The 23,832-nt window shown below is 36.1% G+C and overlaps 1 protein-coding gene across 1 annotated transcript in view; it reads right to left on the bottom strand.

Annotated features, from left to right (window-relative positions):
* Positions 1 to 16,961, bottom strand: part of LOC126251789 (paired amphipathic helix protein Sin3a-like) — a 34,037-nt gene extending 17,076 nt beyond the window's left edge. Inside the window, exons 1-3 of the mRNA XM_049952415.1 lie at positions 16,577 to 16,961; positions 15,737 to 15,807; positions 6,071 to 6,175 (exon numbers count right to left, since the gene is read on the bottom strand). The gene's annotated coding sequence lies outside the window, so the exon portion shown is untranslated. The remainder of the gene's footprint in view (positions 1 to 6,070; positions 6,176 to 15,736; positions 15,808 to 16,576) is intronic.
* Between the last annotated feature and the right edge of the window lie 6,871 nt (positions 16,962 to 23,832).

Raw genomic sequence — 23,832 nt, 5'->3', positions numbered from 1 at the left:
ACATTATTTGAATATGAAAAACTTGCACATCATTGAAAAAGCTTGTTTCAAGACCTTTCCAAAGTTAACTGGCTCACTGTTCCAGCAACGTTTGCCAAATTTTTTACACATTTTGATAACTTCAACTGGTTGCTATTCCTGTCTTACTTGTGCTAAAATTCTGTTATTTGGTATTTTTCATGCTCGTCATGTGCAATGAACACACCAAATTTTATTAAAATCGAACAAGATTAGGTTGAAAATTGTACTTTTCTGTGTTGATCTGACATGCTTTGACCTAAAATCGTTAAATCTGGCAAGCAAGGTTTCACACTACATACAAAGGAAAAGAATCTGCAAACTGTGAATTTGTAATTATATGACAAGAAAAAATATCATTTTTGGCATTTACTATCTGGCTCTTGAAACTAAAACATTCCTGGGAGTCTTGTGATCCCTGGGACTGATATCTTGCCAGCGACAATGTTGATAACGCGCAAGAAACATCAAGATTCCTGGTTCTCGGAATCTGTTTATATAAATAATGAGATTTGTATGAACGCCCCAGTGTGTGAGTCCTTCTCACACCTGGCTAATTTTTTCCTAGGCAGCTCGTGTGAACACTGCTGTGATGCCTAATTGGAAACATGGCTTGTTTAAGGAGTGTAACAGTAGATTGCTAAAACAACATTATGCCACTGGATTTTCAATGTCTCCAGATTCTTTCAAAGGACTATCTGGAGACTTCACAGAAGGTATTAGTGTCCTTCCCCAGGTATGGGAAACCCACTTAATGATTTCCCGAACTTTGGTGGAACTGGTACATGACTGAACATGGAAATGCTCACAATTATCTTTGTTTGCTCTCTTTTCATATATATAGCTTTCATGTTTATATTCAAAGGGCTGCGAGGTTCTTTGCAGTCAACTGACATCCAACCACACCAAAATAGAACACTTGGCTCTGATTACAGGCCAGTGCTCCTTACTCCAACAGATGACAATAAGTCTTTGTAGGTGCTCTGAAGACTTTTGACTCTGCTTCATATCAAAGTCTTAATGCACAGACAGGAAGAACTCTGTATGTGTGGAGCTCTCCACATTCATGTGGCTCTCTTATCTGACTGCACACTTCTCCTACTACCACAGATTGGAAAACTGCGAACCCACAGTATTATACCACAAGCAGTCGCGCAAGGAACAGTCAATGGCTTGCTATATTAGTAAAATCCAAACTCTTAAGCTCTGTAAAACTCAACATGAAGAGCAATATTATACTCTTACAAACTGCATTTTTCAGTACACAGTTGTAATAGTATATTTGATTACAGACAATTGATTTCGGTCCAAGATCAGACCATCACTGAGTCAGAATAGCATCTTAGCTATGCATTTATGTAACTGTAATAAGTGTTATTCCCATTACATTAATGCATAGCTGAAATGGTTTTTTGGGCCCGGTGATGATCTGATCCTAGACCGGAATTGTCTGCAAAAAAATATACCATTACAGCAGTGTATTGCTTAATGCAGTACTTCACATTTATTAAAGCTGTACAGCCCACCTCCATAAAATATTTCCAATATTATATTGTTACTAACTTCTGGCACAAGAAAATAAACCAACAAAAATAAAAATAATAAAGCAGGATTTGTAGTTCCATTACATCAACAATACTCTTCCCTGTAAAATTCTTACAACATTTAAACTCAGATATAGAAAAGGAAGGCAAAAATGAACAGTATCTATAGTAAATGGTTAGGAGGAATAAATGTTTGCTTCACATGTAGCTGGAATCAAATACAGTTATCTAGAACTACTGTACTGACATTGCAATGGCTCCATTTTTTTAACAAAAAAAGTTACAAACAAGACAAACATTCACAATTATTTATTTTTGGTTCACTGAAGACATAATAAAATCTATATCTGGCACAAACTGTTAGCACATGGACAGAAGTATACAGTCTCACCATTCAAGTTGCCACAAAAATCATGATTTATTTAGTTTCATTATCACAAAAAAAAACCTTTCACACACATTTGTTCATCGAAACATTGATACCACTTTTGCAGCTCATTACAGTGACAGAAGAATTTATAGCACTACTGAAATGTTTTAATGCAGTGGAATTTATATTTTAAATGGGACTCACACTGCAGATTAATTGGTTCTATCTGCACATACACAAGGGACTTGCAACCAAAACAGCAAATGGTTTTGAACACTGCTCAAATACAGTTGTGAGTTTGGCAATGTCCTCAAAACATTTAGGAAACTGTTCTGTAATTCTTTCAAAATTGCAACAATTTTTTTTCAAAATTCACCAGAGTGTTTAGGGAAATGGATGGTGCTCTTGTCGGTAGTAGTCCCTTCCACGGTGTGATTTTCTTTTTAAATGCAAGCACTGTTGCCATCAAATCATAAATAAGTTGCTTCTCACTTTTCAAAGTTTTACCACAGGTGCTCAAGTATGCAGTCAAGTCCATTAAAAATGCAAGGTCTGCACAATCCATTCAGGATCTTCTAATATTGATTCCAGATTTCCATTTTTTGTTAGAAAGCCATCACAGTGAGTCTTGAATCAAAAATCATTCCATGGATGCATTGCCTCCTAAATTAACTAATGTGTTCACAGTAATACATTATTTCTCCATATTTTTGATTCAATCCCATAATACACTGAAGGAAATCAATGTGGCTTCAGAAAATGTGCTATTTGTACCACCAATTACATCACATTCATCATGTCTGCAAATTTGATATACAATTCAATTAATCCCTTACAAATCATTCTATTAATCATTGTAACTGTTTGCTCTTTCACCGCCAACTGAAACTTTACATTCTCTGTGCATAGCATAGTAACACCGTTTCATAACAAACACTGAGAATTCTCAACTTTCTCCTGGAGAAAGAATCAATTACATTCAGTTTTAAAGGTCTGTGACAACAAATCACCTGTCTGTGTCCTTTTCAGTGTACATTGCAATAGCCAGAGGACCTTTGAACTTCCTTTACACCACAAGAAAACTATCACACCACATGCTGGAAGAAACACATTGCCCTGCTGAATGAAATGTAATGCTGTACTGAGTTGTTTCAAGCAAAGCTGAGGTGAACCTAATGAAGTTCAGACATATCAAGTAGTATCTAGACAGGAGGCTAAGGTCACAGTGATGCATCAGGATGTGATCACTTGAGTGCAGATCATTAACCACTTCATAGTGAGCTGTATCTGGGAGGGCAGGTACACATATCACAAGAACAATGGGAGATGCTGACTGCCTAGCAGTGCTTCAGTGAGTGCTCTGCAAACAGGTATAACTCAATTCTAACCACGATGCACTCAACTAACGCCTGAAACAGGTGACAATTAAGCACCATGGTATATTGTGTGAGTTGAAGTATCAACAAAGAAAAAATAGTCAGGAGAGCTGACAGACAGTCAAGTGCCTCATTGTGTTAACAGTGGGCTAGGAATATAGTATTTTCTTATTTGGCACCACTTGCACTACTGCTGAAACTGCCACTAAGGTGGTGTTATGGGAGAGACGACTGGAACTATGCCTGTCACTGATAAACATATCCTCTCTCTCCTTGGCTATCTCCCCACAGAAGTCACCTTTCCTACGGTTATCTGAATCATCAGCACAGGGCTGTTGTGAGCCTTTAAAATGGGCCTCTTCCACACATATACACAGGGACACACCTCGTACAAAAGTCATTTGAACAATGAAATTTCTCCCCCTCCCCCCACTGCCAACTTTTTGTCCCTTTATTTTAGTATTACAACAGATTGCTACTTACCATAAAGATGACATATCAAGTTGCAGGCAGGCAGAATTAAAAGACACTAACATATAGCTTTCGGCCATAGCCTTCATCCATAAGAGAACCACAAGCCCACGTGCAACCCCCCCCCCTCCCACACACACACACCACACACACACACACACACACACACACACGACTGCCAATTCCAGTGTGTGTGTGTGTGTGTGTGTGTGTGTTTGTTTTACTGACAAATGCTTTCAATTGCATAGCTTTGGAGCTATCTTATATGATCTTTCACTCAATATTTCTCCAATGGCAGAGAAGTCTGTGTTTTTAAATAGCATCTGCTGTCTTCTGTGGTGACTTAATGAGTGGTGTTCTCCAAATCTTTCTTGTTTCATTTGGCATTTGTAGGTCTTTGTCCAATTACACACACACACACACATGCTGGCTTGGTCTGTCTCAAATAATGACATTAACTTTTGTAATTGCCATTTTGGCAACTGAGACAAATGATGGCAAATATTTATATATCTGTGATGTTTATAGCATAAGTAATCTGCTTTGTCACCTTCAGCTATCATCATCATCATCATCATCATCATCGACACTAGACATTTGCTACTCCATGCAGCACTGTCACCCAAGCATTTCATGCAAATTCAGTGTAAGAAGCTCGCAATTTTCATTTCACGAGTTGGCTGCCCAACTCTCCAACGTGTTGCTTGTACTTTAAGAAAGAGTATAGTGGATCATAATTTAAGCATTCTTGGCAAAACCAACTTTAAAACATATGACCTCATTTTAAGATGGAGGGAACGTGCCCTGATGTACACCTGTGGAGAAAGCAAGGCACACCAGCTTTGTTGTAGTTAAGTGCCTTGAGATAAGAAATACACTCAAAATCTTACCTATCCTAAGCTATTCCGACAAAAAAACTATCAGTGAAAAGCAAATAGGACCCCAAACAAAGTTACAATTAAAATATGAACAAATGTAGAGGCAAACAAAAACAGAAATGAATGGTTAGCAGATTAGCTATATTAACAGTTTGCAAGACGGAAAAACGGTGCATAATTTAAATTATAATGGGGACATAAGGATAAAAAGAAGGAAAACCAACTCATTGTTTTATGACTGACAGTTCCACATCCTCACGGACAAGCTACATTACCTTGTGCAGCACCAGTATTAGCAGTTACAAAGTCATGTGTGGAGACTAGATGGGGAATGACACCCACAACTTAACTGAAATTGCTTGTACATGGAAAAAAGTGAGTAGCAGTAGTTGGTTAGGTACATAAGGGCACATACACCATAACTTTAAGAGCCAGAGCACCTTCCTCTTCTTAATTGTATAATAAAGATCCTCTTGTTCCAGTAGTTTTTGATTCAGTGCTCGATGAGGTCTGCTTTATATTATGTTCTCTAGAAAGATTTACAACGGAGTTGAGGACTTCCTGACAGGCAGAAGACAACAAGTTATTTTGGCTGGAGAGTCACTGATAAACCATGAGTGACTTACAGAATGAGAGCACTAGTCTTTGTATTACCCACACCAACATATAGGCAGTTGCAATATCGGACATTTAGTAGAAGATGTAGTCGTCTACAAAGAAATGTTGCACATAATACTCAGCCACATCTAAGGAAATTATAAAACAAGTACCAAGACTATCAAGTCTTGCAGTTAAGTCATTTCATACAAATACCTATAAATAATATTCCACTGAGATAAGGATTTCATAGGTCGAACAGTAAGCAAAGCAATTGGCAGACTGATTCAATGGTATACCTGCTGGTAGTCTATACTGCAATGTTGCTCAGGACCAGGGATTCATAATGGATTGATAAACAAGAGAATTTAACCATATTCAATGAAAACCTCTCAAATGGTTGCAGACTTCTTTCAGTCGTGAAAATGTGACACAGAAACAGTTAAAAATCTCCACTGGCAGATACTCAAAGGCAGATACTTGATATATCATAAAAACCAATATACATGATTATGTAGGCCAGTTTTGCAAGGTGGAATCCAGGAGTGTTCTGTACTTGTTTACACACAACTCTGTTAGTATGAAGATAAATGTAAAGTTCATCCACTGTCATCTGGTAATTAGAAAGACAACAAGAGGTTTACTTCATACATCCTACTACACACTTTTTTGTGGTTTGAACTCTACACATACTGAAATACAGTATCAGACCTACAACATTTACTCTGAATTTTTCAAATTTCATACATGGGAACTTGTTTTAGAAACAAATTATTAATTTAAAGAATGTTCATTATGCAACATTATGTGACTTACTTGACGGATTTGTTGATCTGCCTTTGGTTTCTCAATAAAAATTTGTGGCAGTGTTAAACATAATAGATGCTGCACAGCTATCTTTCACAACAGCATTACTGTAACCTGAAACAACATATTTAATTTGTTTATTTTTATTCGGCCCAGCAAATCACTTTTCGTGAATTGTTTGTACACACTACATACTTATTTTTACACACAAGCAAGCCTCACAGTTACATACAAAAGGCGACTATTTATTAACTAGAAACAAACATTGTGGGAAAACAAATGATAACTCTTTTCATGTAAATGTATCATTACACGAATTAGCCGAACACAGGAAAAACAATAAATACATTTTGTTGCAATAATGGAGAACCCAGGACAGAATATACACAGGTAATTTGTACAACAATTGCAATGATCTGTATACCTATTATCATTTGCATTTTACGTATACAACACTTCTGTACACTTTTGCAAAAATGTGACACTTCAAATTAAAATGTGATTTTAAAGGTAATGTACAGGGAAGAAGGGGTAACATTTCAACATATGTTACACTACATTTTTTTCTTAGTTCCTATAGTACATGGGATGTCTTGCGAATTTTTTCCTAGAAATGAATGAAAGGTTAAATTTCACATTTCTGTTGAAGCCTATTTCTGTTGAATTGTACTCCTACCATGCATATTTAAACAGGGTATGAGGAACCTCTGATCACTCAAATAATGAAGCTCTTTTTAGTTTTAAATTAAAGTTTATTTAAAGTATTGGAACCATAACATATTTCTAAAGAAATAAATGCAGGAAAATCACACGATGAAGTAACTGAACTAACTGTATGAGTCTTCCTTTAAAATATTTGTCTTTCTTCCTCCTGCTCTACAAATAGAACTTTGTTGTTCATACCTGCAAACTCTACTGTTGCAAAATACTTTATTTTTAGTCCTTATATCACTTTAAGTCCATACTTTCACAACCAGATAATCAGAAGATTCAATTACTACAGTTTTGTTGCCGCCTTGCATTTATTTTTTTTTATTTCTCATATTTAATTTTCTTTAAACTCTCTTTTCACTTTTTTTTACTAATGTCTGCAATTCATTTCAGCTTTTTTTATAGCTAGTATTAATGATTCTCCCCCTACCCCCTCCCTTCGAATGAGGCCAAATACCTCCTTACTCAGCTGTCTTCCCCTTGTGCTTGCTTACAGTAATTCTGTTGCAGGCTTGGAGATCTGCAACTAAAAAGAGGTACATTTATTCCCCTTGTGCAAGATTCACATTCACCTGTACTTTTCACTTCAGCATACAAAGAATCAACATCAGGTTATATATCCAGTCTTCTATGAAATCGTCAGAATGAATAGCTTCTTCATAATACTCAAATAATTCTGCAACATTTGTTTCTTTTGCTCATTATAAACTAGTGCTTTCAGACAGTGAGTAGTTGACACTATCAAGAAACCCTTGATCCGGTCAATTCTAGCTATTTTATTTACATCCTTGAGTTGAGAGCAGCTGTGAAGGCGGGTTAAGGTCTGATGCACAGAACCTGGTGGAGCTGTACTACGTGACTCACAGCCAATCGGCAAATCAGTCGTCTTCTCTGGGGGTTGTGCTATGTTTGTGAAGCTTATTGTTTATTTCCATCATAGTATTCTGTGCCGAATGATTGGCGGCAAGCAATCATGCCATGTGTTGCACAAATAAATAAGAGAAATGCGTTCCACGTGTATCAAAACTTGAAAAAGACAGTCTTCCACTGAATCCACTACAGAACAAGCCAGATATCACACCACTGCCAAATGCCATGAACAGACAACTGGAGCTTGTGGTATTGGTTTGAGAACTGTTCAGAGAATATCCAGCAAAGCGAAGGCGTTTATGCAAGCCTGCAGCACAGATATTTCCAAGTCAAAAGGCAAGCAACACAACCTTTTAAAAAAAGGTGGGTAAGCTAAGTGATTTTGCAAAAAATGTTTTGTGGCACACAGTATTCAGTGGCTACAATACAGATCAGGGCCAGTGGCAGTTGCAGGTATGCTTATCTACTGCTCATAGGGTCACTATGCGTCAGTTCATGAAGCCAACAGGGTGATTTTTAGACATAACTAATAGGAAGCAAGAATAGAGGCAATGTATTTTTAGTACCTAAACTGAAACCACTGCCCTGTTTGCTGTTTTTTGAGCCCATGTCTCATAGCTTAAATTACAATGTAGGAAAGGACAGATTGCTACTTACCGTAAAGAGGACACATCAAGTTGCAGACAGGAAAATTAAAGGACACTTACATATAGTTTTCGGAAGTATCTTAATTGTGCCCGTCTGCAACTGCACATTTCTTCTTTACGGTAAGTAGCAATCTGTCTTTTCTTACATTGGAGGTATTCCTACCAGAAGTTTCCATCGTTTCATACGTTAATCGCAAAGAGATGAAAACGTATATAATGGTGTGGTGAAATAACTATGCAATGGATCTGCACAAGCAAACTGACTGAGTGGGTGAATGTTGTTTTTGTTGTTGTTTATTATTATTATTATTATTATTATTATTATTATTATTAAATTACGAGAGAAGGCAGGTGGATCAATGTTTATTAACAATAGAGTCGCACATTCAATATATTAATAAAAAATGATCAAACTACCATCTCCCATGACTTAATTAAAAAACAATGATTCCCTCAGTCAGTGTGCTAGCACAGACCAAATGCATAGCAAAAAGAGCAGAGAAATATTTCACTGTTTTTTATAAATAGATCATGGATTGTGACACCGCCCTTCGTTTACAGGTACTGGCACAGTTTAAATAGCTGTGACTTGGACAAGTAGCAATTAAATTTACAATCCTTGTTTACAGCAATGTTTCACCCTTTCATCTGCATGTATTACTTTAATACACATCTGCCTGCTGCTGTTGCGTTGTCTGCATACAAGTAACAGCCGACACAACTTATTTTATTACCATCAAACTTCACATCAAGTGCTTATAATATTCCTGTACAAATATCGAGGTATACCACTCGCCCTATCCTAGTCTTTTACTGTGTTCAGCATGTTTGCTACATGCAAATTCCAAATGGACAATGTTCAGGATACTGAAAGGCATGGGGGTTAACATATCAGAAACCAATGACGGAAGGAAATTGTTAATGGAATGAAGTGATTAGCTCCAAGAACAGTGTTTTGAGAACAATCCAGGGAATCAGACAAGTTGGCATGTCTCAAATTTATTAAGTAGAAGAAACTTTCATCAATCATAAACACACATGAGATTAGTCCTGAACAATGAGCAATGGGTAAGGGTAACAGGTTTATAGTGCTTCATGTAAGATCAGCAGAAGCTGATTTTTAAGGTGTCAAGGGCCAAGAATTCTGAAGATTACCATTCAGAAATGATGTACAGTGTCTTCAAATGGTGGTTTAAAGAACAATTTTCACCTATATCCCCATGTGTATTGTTATTGGTTAAGCTTATTGTCAGAATCCCCAGTGCAGGTTCCAACAATGATTTCCAAGAAGTCAGGCACTATTGCTTGGTTGTAATCAAACTGAGTATCTTTACGTATTCACTACGTACCAGAGTAGAACTGCTGATTCTTGTTGATGCCCACAAGCCTGTGCACAGGATTTATGAGATACACGAAATTACAAAGCAGCACGGACACTGTATTGTTAGATTACATTCATAGCATTATCATTACAAGCAAAACGAGCTGGTAAGGGCTCAGGTGAAAGCACATATCACAGAAACGAACAAATACATTTAAAATTGCAGGTGCTGAGACACTTAAACACATGGCAATATAATGCATCTCAACATTTGCATGGGCATTTTGCATAAGACACTCAGAAAAAAAGCAGGATGAAGATTATGACAGACAAATTGGCAGCAACAGGGTATGGAACCTTTGCTGGAAATAACTTAGTACCAGGTCGCACAATGAAAGAAATTTTTAGTAACTCATTAGACAAGCTATATTTCATATCCATGAAGTCACACATTTTTAAAATTTGATAATGCTTTAAATATATTCGATCACTATGGATGCCTACTGTAACCAATGGATAAATTCATTTGATTAACAGAAACAGGCAAATATTTTGGTAATCAACATTACCAATTTAATTGTGCTATTAAGTCCCAAACTAACCACAACCTTGTTGTCTCTTCCAAACATGTCATGAATTACAAGGTTGTGGTGAAGTTGGGTCATTAGCATAAACAGCAGAAGCAATTCAGATCAAAATGAAGATAAATGGATAAAAAAATTTAAGAAAGCTTTTGAAATTCTTGAATATTTTATAAGTTAAGAAAGCGCTCTAGTTAATTATGTGAAAAAGAAACAATAATGAGACAACAAAGGTTAATAATTTAGTTTTTGCGAATAAAACTGTTGTATTCTGACCTAATCTAAACCTTGGGTTAAGCTACAGCTCAGTTTGTCAGCAGTTTTTTAGGTTTCACATTCATTAGCTTTGTTAACTCACAACCAAACTGTCACAGTCCAAACCACATCATAATTCGTGACATGTCTGGAAAAGAAAAGTCAAATATTTGTGACAACCAAGTTTTAAACTATGTTCTTGGGTTCCAGCCTACCACACCCATAGAAATCATGACACACATCAATGAAATTTATAATCTTGATGTCACAAATATCCAGCTGCTGCAATTGAAGCTAACCTAACCAGAACTTCATAATCACAATTTTTGGTAAAAACAGTCAAACTATTTGTTATAATAGCAAAGAATAGAATTTTTTTGTATTTCGGCACTAGAAATTCATTGCCTCTTTTCTAGCCTCTTATTGGTTACACGAAAATAGCCTACCGCTGTCTAAGCGAAACTGACTTGTTTCCGACCTGTAACACTGCTAGACTATCGTTCAATTTCAGGACGTTGTTTATTAATATGTCAAGCAAAGCACACAGCATAGAAATCTGCTGCAGTTCTATGAGACCTACCATGCACTAGTGCTTTCATGGCGTTTGCAATTTTTTGCCTTACTCACTTCTAGTCTAACACACTTTTTATTTTTGCAAGTTTGCACCGTATTACTCCAGTCTACAAGAAAGCAATTTAAACTAATCTGCAACTAGTATTTCATACAGTAATGTATTACTGACAAAATAAATCATACATATGGGCTGAGGTCCATCCTGAATGCATACATTAAGACTAGTTCATTTAGAAAAGTATATTTAAATATGCGATATTTTAATTAAATGGATGAGTAAATATCATTTAAATTAATTAACATTAAGTAACAAAAATGCACTATTGAAAACAGAACTTAGCTTTTCCTTTATTCACACCAAAGAAAGTATTTACTAAATGGCAATCCTCTTATGGATAATATTGGAAAGACCCTGTCGTGGAAATTTTACTGTTTACCTGCTGGTAATTCAACAGTGCTTCCAGTGATGAGAAATTCAAACTGCTGAAAGGTGAACCTAGGTGAAATGAGGCCCCTTTCCCCTATTATACACAAACTACAGTTTGAACTACACACGAAAATAAATTAACTCCAGCATCACCTACACTGTAAAGCCACATAGGATCAAAGAGCAAGGTGATACTAAAACGAGCTGTGTACCATTGCTACATGGTCATGTGCTTTCCCTTGAGAGTATAGCACTTTGCTGTTAATAAAAAGAGAAAGATAAGGCGTGCCCCTTGATGGTATGTAACGAATCTTGTTATGCTTATCTGACAATCTTCAAAACACTATCACAAATGCACCAACATTGTAGTTTACCTATTCTAAAGGCTAGTGGTTTGGATTGAACATGCAGTGATCACAGATTAACAGTGCACTGCAAGACCTAAGCATCACCCTTTAAAAAAAAGAGAGAGAGAGAGAGAGAAAGAAAGAAAGAAAGAAAGAAAGTAAGTTCTTAGTGAACTGCATGCACATATCTTATTATTTAATATCCATTTCTAAGCTTCTTTTTCATCTTTTACAATGCATCTTTCTAAAGATCTCTAGCTTCATAAACTCAACCTACAGTTAACTTCATTCACCAACAAAGCTGCTGGAACTCTTCCATATGTACTTCAATTAATTTATAATTCAATGTTAATTATTTGTTCGAAACATTCCATTCTAACACAATGATTCAGATTTTACAATTGTACTTCTCGTTGTAAATTTTCAGAACAGTCTCATTCAATTTCTGCAATATAATACCTATTTTAGGAGTTTTCAAGCAGTTCATGAAATTATCTACCCCACTTCCCTAAAAAAAAATATATCCTATTCAGTAGTCAAGACAAGACGGCACTGTGGAACATACAGTAATTGTCGGTAATTGAGTGGGTTATTACTAAAGTCCAAACTGTTAGTTCTTATGTACACAGTATCTTGTTTGAACATACACATTTCTGATTGTTATCATAATCAATGCAGCACTTGTGTTAAGTATGGTAACAATTTTAAACAAACTGATTACATATAAATAAAAATTACAGTTAGTGCTGTATTTTATCAGAAGATCCTTATCAATAAGATTCACTATAATTAAGGTTCACTAACAAAAATATTGCTCAATCTTTGAAATTCACAATAATTCAAACTCTTTCTGCATAAAACCTTAAGGCTGTTCTACTGATCATTCCCTCTAAAGAAATAATTTGTTCTTGTGTCTGCAAACTTTCTGGACAGTGTTTTGTGACCTACTGATTATTACACAAGTGCAAATTTACAAATATAATAATTTTTGTATTCAATTTGCCACACTTGAGTTACCATCATTATTTTGTATTACTCTGTCTACAATACATTTTATTAAGTATCTAAAGTTACCTCAAAATCTTAGAAAAACAACAATTTTTAACTTAAAAGCATTAGAAATTGATAAACAAATGCCATCACTGCATGCACACCATGGAACACTGTTTAGGCAGTCGAACTGAGGTGCAATGTGGTACCAAATGGCCTGTAGGGCTTTGCAATTCATTGAGCTCACAAATTTCAATTAAGGCTACTTCGTTTACTGTTTAACAGAGAATTTTATGTTTTGGTGCTTTTTTTAAGTCAGAGTCTACTTAAGAATCAGAAAGAAACTAATTAGATGAAGTTTCCTTCAAAAGAGTATTTTGAACCATCATTTTTCCAATATGGTGTTTCACACAAATTATCTCACTTGAGACAACAGCAATTTTATACACACCTAAAACTTCTATTAATGGAGTCAGCTTATCAAATCTTTACAGCTGGCATTTTCAATATCCATTATCACTACAATGCAAGTGCCTTGAGATGATTTTTAATGTGTTCCTTCATGTCACTTCCCTCCCCCTCCCCACTTATTTATAGTAAACTTTTTGGGTTTATCAATTTGAATGGCAAGCTTAAGCAACAATACCAACAAACTTTCCACTTCTTGAACATTTTCCTTCCACTGACTTAGACGTAAACTAGTAGAAATTCCGTTATGGGTGATCTGTCCAACATATACTTGCTTGGATCAGAGTGACAGGGAGATATGATGTCAGTTCACCATTACACACAAGCACAATCTGGCTCAAGTAGCAGCAGCCGTACCACTCCCTGCAAAGTACATTCCTATATTCCCCATTTAACATGCAGTAATGGGTTTGCTTTGAATGATCTGGTTTACATGCAATACTGACTTCGCTTTGTACGATTCGAACAGTCATACCAAATTCCAAAGCAATATCACAGTTACCTTCACAAATTCCATAAAAAAAATGTATCACAATGAAATACAAACATGCCGCAATGAAAACAAAGTACATCAAAACAAATCACAACAATTATGTCAAAGACTGGAATTTGGTCACCTGTAGCTGACAGATAACCAGTAGCGGAGCGACATGACACTGTGCACAGAACAGGAGGTGTAGCCAAATACATGCTCTGATTGGTTGTTCCTACATAGCAGTCCCATTATTGGGAAATACGGAAGCGTCCGACCCCGCCCGTCTACTTTGACCCATGACGTCACAAATATGGCGGAAACAAAAACAAACACACACACTTTCCACAAGAAGCCTAATGACACTAACGGGACAAGCGCGGGAAATGGGGTGTTTTGGGTGGGAAGCGTCCGACCCCGCCCGTCTACTTTGACCCATGACGTCACAAATATGGCGGAAACAAAAACAAACACACACACTTTCCACAAGAAGCCTAATGACACTAACGGGACAAGCGCGGGAAATGGGGTGTTTTGGGTGGGGGGCAAACTAAATATAAACAAATTTAGACGCCTTGCGTAGCTACAACGTGTAAGTGAAGACAGCCATGCATGAATACCCACACACCTCCCCAGGAGTCGTAACCCCTGCAACCCATAGAAGATAAAGATGCTTCAGTAGCTTATAACTGTTTTTTGTCTTTTTTTAAAAAAACAAATCTCACGGGATAGAACGAACAGATCAGAAAGATAAATATAATAAACTAAAACAGAAATTGGAGGAAACAGATAATTAAAATAAGTAATAAGTGTTTTTAAATTTAAAAAAAAAAATCTCACAAGATAGAACGAACAGATCAGAAAAGTAAATAAAATAAGATAAAACAGAACTGGAGACAGCCACACTCAAACCAAACTCCGCGCCGTCATGACGTCACACACGACAACACCCTTACGTCACGGGTCAAAGCCACGCGTGGGATCGCACGCTTCTGTCGACCCCATTATTGTTTCTTTTTCAAATAATTAACTAGAGCACTTTCTTAACTTATAAAATATTCATGAATTTCAAAAGCTTTTTTAATTTTTTTTTTTTCTCATTTTATTCTCACCTTGATCTGAATTGGTTCTGCTGTTCATGCTAATGGCCAACCAATTACTATGTTAATTTAAAATGACAAAAATGGACAGGAAATTATTTTGAAATGTGGTACATTTACAACTTGACAACAACATGGAACACAAATGCGAGCAGCAGCAATGAACATAACAAATTCCATGTAAACAGCATGACATATTCAATGTGCCAAAAAAGAATATTCATACGATGCCATATGGTCCCAGGTGGCCCTTTGGCTGGAAGGTTAAAGTAATGGTCCCTTGACGCCAAAAAGTCACAATTTCAACAGAATTATTTGGTAGTGGAAACTGAAAAATTAAGTTCCATCCAAGATACAGTATTTTGCACTCACACACTGAAAGAAAGAAAAAAATTTTCTAACTCAGGATTTGTAGATACGACAGTTTTTCTTCATTCTGACTTCCTGCACTCGCACTATCTCTCTCTCTCTAAACAGTTTAAAGAGGGCTGTCCACACCACTACGAAGAAAATTTCATGCGCAGCCTGTTCACTTAATAGGCAGACCATGGCTTGGCAAAACTTTCTTCCTCCACTGCCCATGAAACATTCTCTTAAAGGTTGAGAAAAGGTGAAATGGGCAGCAAACAAGTGACAATGACAATGAATGACTCAAGAAACAAACTGGCTTTGGTATTACCAAGCACTACCACACAAAACACATTTCCAGTAACAATTCATGCTAGCTTTCAGAAATCATAAACCTGATCTGAAACTCAGAAACGACAAATAATAACCCAATAGCCAAGCAGAACACTTATAACACACACTCTATAGCCCTACCGATCAGTTTAAAGATAATTTAAGGAGAAGGCAACAAAAACACTAATTCATTTAATTCATGCAGTATAGTAAGTGCAACTTTCAAACTTACTTGGCAATTACATCCAATGTCACAAAATGAAAATTTATTTCAAACTGGAAAGTTCACTGAGGCAAATCACTCTGTAAAAAAAACAGAATTATGATTTTCCATTCAAGTAAAACAACTTTGCAATTATAATCAATAATGAAACCTTACCAAGGAGCTTATCAGTTAACAAGAAGAAATATTCTATCATCCATACAGCTGCATCATCAATTGAGTTACCCTATGGCATTTATGATACGCGCGCACTAATTTTAGGAGATTTCTGTATTTTACGTTACTGTAAAACAAGATGACATCGTTCGTGTTTTAAAATTCGTAAAAAAAAAAAAAATAATGGTAGGTACACTAAGAAAAAAACACGAGACTTGAATCTCGTAGAATGTCTACGAGTCGCCATAATACATACACCTTTTTCAAACTGACATTTCAAAGGACGATATCTTCACATATACCAGATACTAAGGTACTACAAGTTTATTCAATTACGATTAGGCCTACCGCTAAGTTTCAAATGATAATATTATGAATACTACTACGTTGTTCTCAGTTACGATGCAATCATGCAAAAGTATGGCAAAAAAAATAATAATAATAATAATAAAGAAAAGAAAATCCTTGTGGATGATTTAAACCCCTGGGCAGCAGTGGACTTCATTTCCTTCGTTAGGTGTCGAAAAAAAGCTATGCTGCAAACACTACAGAATTTCATACCAAAATTCCAAATCATAAAATTTCGTCAGCAGTTTACAAAATACAGCCAAATATTCCCGCTACACACAAAACAATGACCCCTGTATGAATATGTCAGTATCATGAGGCTAGTGGAATGATCTTCGTACTTACCTTGAATACCTGACTAGCACACAGGAAAAAATAATAAACACAAATTGTCCAGCAAGCTTACAATCTGGAATTTAAAGTGCACTGTACACTTTTCGGTAGGAAGCACAATTACTTCGCTAATGCATCATACTCAAGTAGACTGACGTCTAAAATGTCTTTTACGGGCCTGCGACAGTTCAGAATACGTATAATATTCACTGCATCGAGATCATATACGCTTTTAACTTCTTGCCTTTATTTATACGAAAATTGCCGTACTTTTCGTTTCGCTCACATTCTAGTCATCGGCTATTGGCGTACACTGAACAGCAGAACTAAAGACATATGAAAGCACACAAATTAGCCCATATGAGCTAACACACCTCACAAAACTACACAAGCCACCATTCACAACAATAATCGACTTGTAGATGCAAACCCAAACAGCCAGACGAGACGAGCCGAGGATGCCAAATCTATATCGACTGTGTTGCCAAACCTCACCAAAGTTTAAAGAGTAGCAGCTATCTCTCTGGTAAATGGAGCTTCAACAGCTCGGTTTCAATCCATATTTTCAGTAGGCATTAATACGCATTCCCCCGTCGCTAACCTTACACGTAAGTTGGCGTTCCAAACGCAAAAGTTGGAAACGCTACCTACGCGACTTTCAAGATGTTGAAAAGTGATGTTTTTCCCAAGGAAAAGTCAGTGTCACGTGAAGCTTACATTTCAAGAACATTCTCCCTGACCTTTGATCTTGAATGTCTAAACCCAGGAAATTATGAAAGAACGATGTTGCCACAACTCTCTTCTACTCTCACACCAAAAGTTAGGCTCCTCATAAACGCAAATTTTACCAAATTTCATCAAAATCGAAACTGGTGACATAAAAATACATTTATTTGAACAATCTGGTAAATAATATCTCATTTGTTGTATGTTTAGTTTAAAATCTCATTTCTGAGATATTTATAATTTTACAAATTGTATCAAAGAAACGTACTGTACCCTACTTTGTCATAGTTCTCACAGTAAAAATACCCTTTGACAGTTTGCTTTACTTTTTTTAACTCATTGTCATTACGAGTGACAGTTCTCTTTGCTTTTCTTTATCAGGTAACACAAATGAAAATCAGACAGTAAAGCCAGTTTTTATCATAACAAACACTGTTGTTCAGTATTAACGTAGTCTTCATAATCTGTAATTATGAATTCCTGCAACATAGTTTTCATGTTACTGGCAATTCTTTCATCTGAGAATCTTTAGTAAGAAAATTTCCTAAGTCACTATTAATAAGGCTATGCAATATATAACAGTTCGCCCGATTTTCAAAATGTTTCATACACAGACAAAAAGCAAATAAACTTTGATATTGCTCAGATCGTCCTCTAATAATTTACTCATTAAACTAATTATCTTACATCACAAAGCCTCTCAGCTTATTCTCCACTCCAGTGAAATATATTAATAAATACTTTTGCATCTCCACGGTTGTGAAATATAATTACAAATCTTTGTGTTATTGGCAGATTCAATCCGCCGAAGAGAAATGTTACATAAAAGCAGAAAGCTACTCGTCAACTGCTGCACTTGGATACGAAATTCTTTACAGAACTACGTAAGTTCAGCTACTTATTTTCGAGAAATTTTTTGTAATGTCCTTCATTACCGTTAACTGTAGGCCCTATAAATTGCATAAGCGGCCTGGGCAGTTCGGTACATTGCGGTATCAATACTGAGGCAACGTACATGAGATTAAAAACTTCAGTAAATATCATACAATTTTGAATTTCGCGCGGAATGAATCAAGCCGTCCCCTTGGCCGCCCCAAAAAGGCGAATATAAGCTTTCACCGTCTGCCACCAGGAAGCGCTACGAGCAGCTGACCCAAGGTCATCCGAGCGCAATCGATCGGCACCCAGATTTGCTGTTCCTAGATACAAGTTATATCATCTACAAACAGGCATATTTCATTCACGCACAACAGAGCATGAGAAAGAAACTAATTAGTTGATTGAAGTCCTTAGACTCCAACTGACCGTTAATAACACGCTCACTGATCGTGAGGCAAATAAATTCATATGCGTAAAAGTGAAAGCTCCATTGGAGAAAGGTAAAAATGGACTGAGTGCTGAATGTGACAAATTCACTACAGCAGTAATTCGATTCCATGAAAGACGTACAGAATATCTGCAAAAGTGATTGGCCCCATGGAAAATTTAACGTGGAATGTCTCATCAAGACTCGCCTGAGCGGAAGAATGTGGAATCAGTCATTAAATGTCTTTTGTGTATAACTGCATCTGTAAGGGATGTGAAATGTTTCCATGAATTCTTCTGCCCCAAGAAGTCTGTGAATGAGGAACATGAATTTTCATTAATCTTCAGCCCCACAAAAAGTGGATCATATTTTGAGAAATTTAGACATTCTTCCCGTCATTTGGAACTGCTAAAAATTGATCAGTTTTTTTTTTTCCATTCTATCCCAAAATGCAAAGTGAGAAATACTTTAAAGGAATAATATGTCTGTGAACTCTCTTCGAGGTCTATTGCAAGTACAATATAGTTATAAGAAACGTTGGTTGCAAGGAATTCCGCATGTGTCTAATGAATGACAAACGATTATTAAGGAAGATGAGCTCCATAGAAAAATATTCCTGAACTACCGTTAACTAGGAGCAAACGGCGAAAAACAAATAATAAGTTATGTAATTGTATATAAATATAAAAATGTAGGAATAAAGCATATATTTTAGTTTGTTTACGTTTTCTTGACACACTATCTCGTTTTTCGAATCCTTACTTGGGGGTTGAAATCAGAAGACTGTCAATCTATGTGACCTAATAACAATTTCATATTCATGACTACAAACACGCACCGTATTTGAACGTGAATATCTCGTTAACATGCTTCCAGGAAACCTTCCACAGGTTGTTTCCAATTTCTTCGCGTCATTTCTACCATAGGATATGATCGGTACTACTGAACACGATGGCAGGAGGATTCCGCCGTATCACCCTGCAGTAGTCTAGTGCTTCTTCTTCGGCATCCGGAGCCCATCAAAGTTCACGGGTCAACAATAGAAGTACACTTGGTGGTTTTTAATGTAAATATTGCTACTGCAGTGGCTTAGATCTATTTGTTAAAACCTATATTAGACACTGTTTTTAGTTAGATAATTAGTTTCATGTCCACGGATCATTCGCGCGATAAATCATAATAATGTGGAACGAATCGTTTTACACTCATTATTTTGTATTGATATTTTTTAAATGTACAAATGCGAGAGAATAATAGTGTCCCTTTTTTCATTATAAAACTTGAAAGTGGCCACCATTTTCCTTTACGAAGTATGGTAGCCCTATATAATAAGGAGGCGTGAATGCTAGAATGAGGTTCCTATTACACGATTTAAGAAAATTACGCCAATTTACGAAGTATTTCTTTTTAAAATTGAGAACTAAGCCGATTATTTTGTCTTTACATTGGCTATTGACGTACATTAAGAAGCCATTGAAGATGTATACAGGCCCACAAATGAAAGCAGGCCCAGCTAGTGGTGTGCTGAAGCTCATTGGCATTGGTGTGGGAAGTAGCATAATACAAGAAAGTTAACCCATTAGCGTCCATTGCCCTCGATTGAGGACAGTCACCATTTTCCATTATTATTACAACGTGTGTTACTTCTAACCAACAACGAACTTTTCTTGTGGTAAAATGAGGTTTCAGTACAGTTATTCAGTTCAAGAATGTTAAGAAGAACGAAATGTTTTTGCAGAGCCAGCTGATTATTTCTATTTTTATTAGTGTTGCTGTGTCTGATGTAAGACCATTGTCATTTTCTGACTGCCTCATTATGTAACACTATAATAGTGTGTGGTACGAGTAAAGTCCAAAATACTTCATTGCATTTTGTTTTTCAGTGCATGACAACTTGCTGTTCTCATTTAAGGATACAGGGCACTCCCATGGTAAATGTAGTTTTTTACTTTTTTCATATTTTCTTTGTCATGGTTCGCCATATTTTTAAAACTGTTGAAAAATCAGTAGATTACCTTTTTTCCGAAGAAATTCCACATGTAGATGATCAGACAATGAGGAAAATATTGGAGAGTATTTCTTAGGAAATAGGCCTACCCTCTAAGCTATATTATAGGTACTACTAAAATTTTACACGAAAGAAGACAACAAAGAAATTCCTCATGTGTCTTATAGAAGAGTCCTAAAAGAGGAAGTTAAATTACGTGATCTAGTTCCGAAATTTTTTCTCTGGCTTAGGGAAGAAAGCTCAGCTGAACTGAAAGAAGTTTTGTGATGTCACTCCTGTACAGGTTTTTGAACAACTCTTTCCAAATGAAGTTGTAAGCATGATTATATAGTTAGCTGAAAGATACGCTAGGGAGTGTGTAAAGATGATGCCAAGTTGAAAACTGCAAAGGAAAGCCTAGAACATATTATGGGAAGTGGAATGTTACAATCTGCATAGAATGCTTTCCAAAATATCACTTAGGTTTTAACAAAATTTTGGTTTTGGAAAGTTTATGGGTTAAAACTTTTATGAATGTTTGTTATTGTAAAATAAATAATAATTGTGAAATGTTATAATGAATGCTCAGTGTCCTCAAATGAAGACGGAGCAATTATTCACTTGTAGGTTTGAAATGATCAAAATTTCCTCGTATTTCATAAATTTGGTTGCCAGGAAACAGTTTTCCAAAAATTAAGAATATATGTTAATTAAAAATAAATCGGCCACTAATGGATTAAACTGCTATTAACTTTTGTAACTTACACATACACTGCCCTGACAGTGCACAAGTGGTGGTTATAGGATTCAGAAAAGACCCTTTTTTTAGGGTAGGGAGGACAGAAAGAAAGCAAATTTTAAGAGAGGTTAGAACTGAGACAAATCTTCAGTTTGAGAAAGAAATCATAAAACATAATTCCAGCTTATTACATCAGCATAAACAGCCATTGGTTAAGAATTTTCAACTGTCAGCAGATATTTTAACTCCACCCAATTTTAACTCAGTCAATGAGAAATGTCAGCTATCTTTATTGCATCAAAATATTCGAGGACTGAGAAATAAAATTAATGAATTAACTATCTGCATAGATGAATTAGAGTCTTCAAACCCAGCTGACATAATCTGCCTCTCTGAACATCATGTGACCACTGGTATAGAACTTTTAAGTGTTACAGGGTTTAGGTTAGCATCTCACTTTTGTAGATCAGAAATGGAGAAAGGAGGAGTTGCCACATTCATCAGGAACTGTCATAAATTTAAGAACATAGACATTCATAAATTTTGCCTAGAACAGCATATGGAAGCATGTGCAACAGAATTAGAATTTCACAAAAAATCCTTCATAATATTAAGTGTATATCGAGCACCTGCAGGTAACTTTAATCTGTTTGTCAACCACCTTGAAGCTGTACTGGCCCATTTAACAACCAAAAACAAAGAAATAGTGGTTGCTGGTGATTTCAATGTAGAGTTCCTTAAAGACTCTCCCAATAAGAACTTGTTTGAGTTAGTAACACTATCATTCAACTTAATTCCCACAGTAAAGCTCCCCACTAGGATAGCCACTTGCTCACAAACAGCCATTGATAATATCTTTATAGAAAAGTCCAATGAACAAAATTATATTACAAAACCAATAGTCAATGGCCTCTCAGACCATGACATGCAGTTCCTTCTGTTAAATGTTAATACTGAACAGGATATAAAATCTGTTAAATCTGAGCTCAAAAGGGTAATCAGTAAGCCAAAAATTGATTATTTTAGGACACTCCTCAGAGACATTCACTGGACTAATGTTTACAGCGTTCATGGCATGAATGAAAAATATAACATTTTTGCTAATAAAGTGCTTACCTTATTCGAACACTGCTTTCCCCCAAAACTTACCAAGGTTAGAGCAAAGTCTACAAAGAAGCCATGGATTACTCGAGGAATAGGGGTATCTTGTAAAACAAAAAGAAAACTGTATCTGTCACTCCGAAACATTTCCAATGTTGATGCTATAGCACATTATAAGAAATACTGCAAAATATTAAAGACTGTAATACGGATGTCAAAGCAAATATATTAGAAGGAAAAGATAGTCATATCAGATAACAAAATAAAGACAATATGGGATATAGTGAAGGAGGAGACCGGTAGAACCAGACATGAAGAGGAACAAATAGCATTAAGAGTAAATGATACATTGGTGACAGATGTGTATAGTGTTGCAGAACTTTTTAACAAACATTTTATAGCTGTTACTGAAAAGATGGGGTTGTCAGGTTCGGTAGATGCTGCTATGGATTACCTTAGACCAGACATTTCAAGTAACTTCCTTAATATGAATTTGACCCTCACTACCCCAACAGAAATAATGTCCATCATAAAATCTTTAAAATCAAAAACATCTAGTGGGTATGATGAAATATCAACAAAGTTAATTAAAGAATGTGATTCTGAGCTAAGTAACATATTAAGCTATCTGTGTAACCAGTCGTTTATTAGTGGAATATTTCCTGAATGGCTGAAATATGCTGAAGTTAAGCCACTGTTTAAGAAGGGAGATAAAGAAATAGCATCAAATTTCCGTCCAATTTCACTGTTGCCAGCATTCTCAAAAATTTTCGAAAAAGTAATGTACAGTCGTCTTTACAACCATCTTATCTCAAGGTTCCATTTTGGGGCCCTTACTTTTTCTTGTGTATATCAATGACCTTTCATCAGTAACATTACCAGATGCCAAGTTTGTTTTGTTTGCCGATGATACAAACATTGCAATAAATAGCAAGTCAAATGTAGTCTTAGAAAGATCAGCCAATAAAATATTTGTGGACATTAATCACTGGTTCCTAGCCAATTCTTTGTCACTAAACTTTGAAAAAACACACTACATGCAGTTCAGAACTTGTAAGGGGTGTCCCAAGAGTATATGTCTAACATACGATGACAGGAAGATAGAAGAAGTGGACAGAGTTAAATTCTTGGGATTACAGCTTGATAATAAATTCAACTGGGAGGAGCACACCACAGAACTTCTGAAGCGTCTTAACAAATCTCTGTTTGCAATGCGAATTTTGTCAGACATAGGGGATATAAAAATGAAAAAGCTGGCATACTATGCTTACTTTCATTCCATAATGTCATATGGGATTATTTTTTGGGGTAATTCATCAAGCCAAGCTAAAGTTTTCCGGGCACAAAAACGTGCAGTGAGAGTTATATGTGGTGTGAACTCAAGAACATCCTGCAGAAGCCTGTTTAGG

This window comes from Schistocerca nitens, chromosome 4, assembly GCF_023898315.1.
Source record: "Schistocerca nitens isolate TAMUIC-IGC-003100 chromosome 4, iqSchNite1.1, whole genome shotgun sequence".
NCBI classification, from domain to species: Eukaryota; Metazoa; Arthropoda; class Insecta; order Orthoptera; family Acrididae; genus Schistocerca; species Schistocerca nitens.
This window is presented reverse-complemented; position numbering and strand designations above follow the sequence as displayed.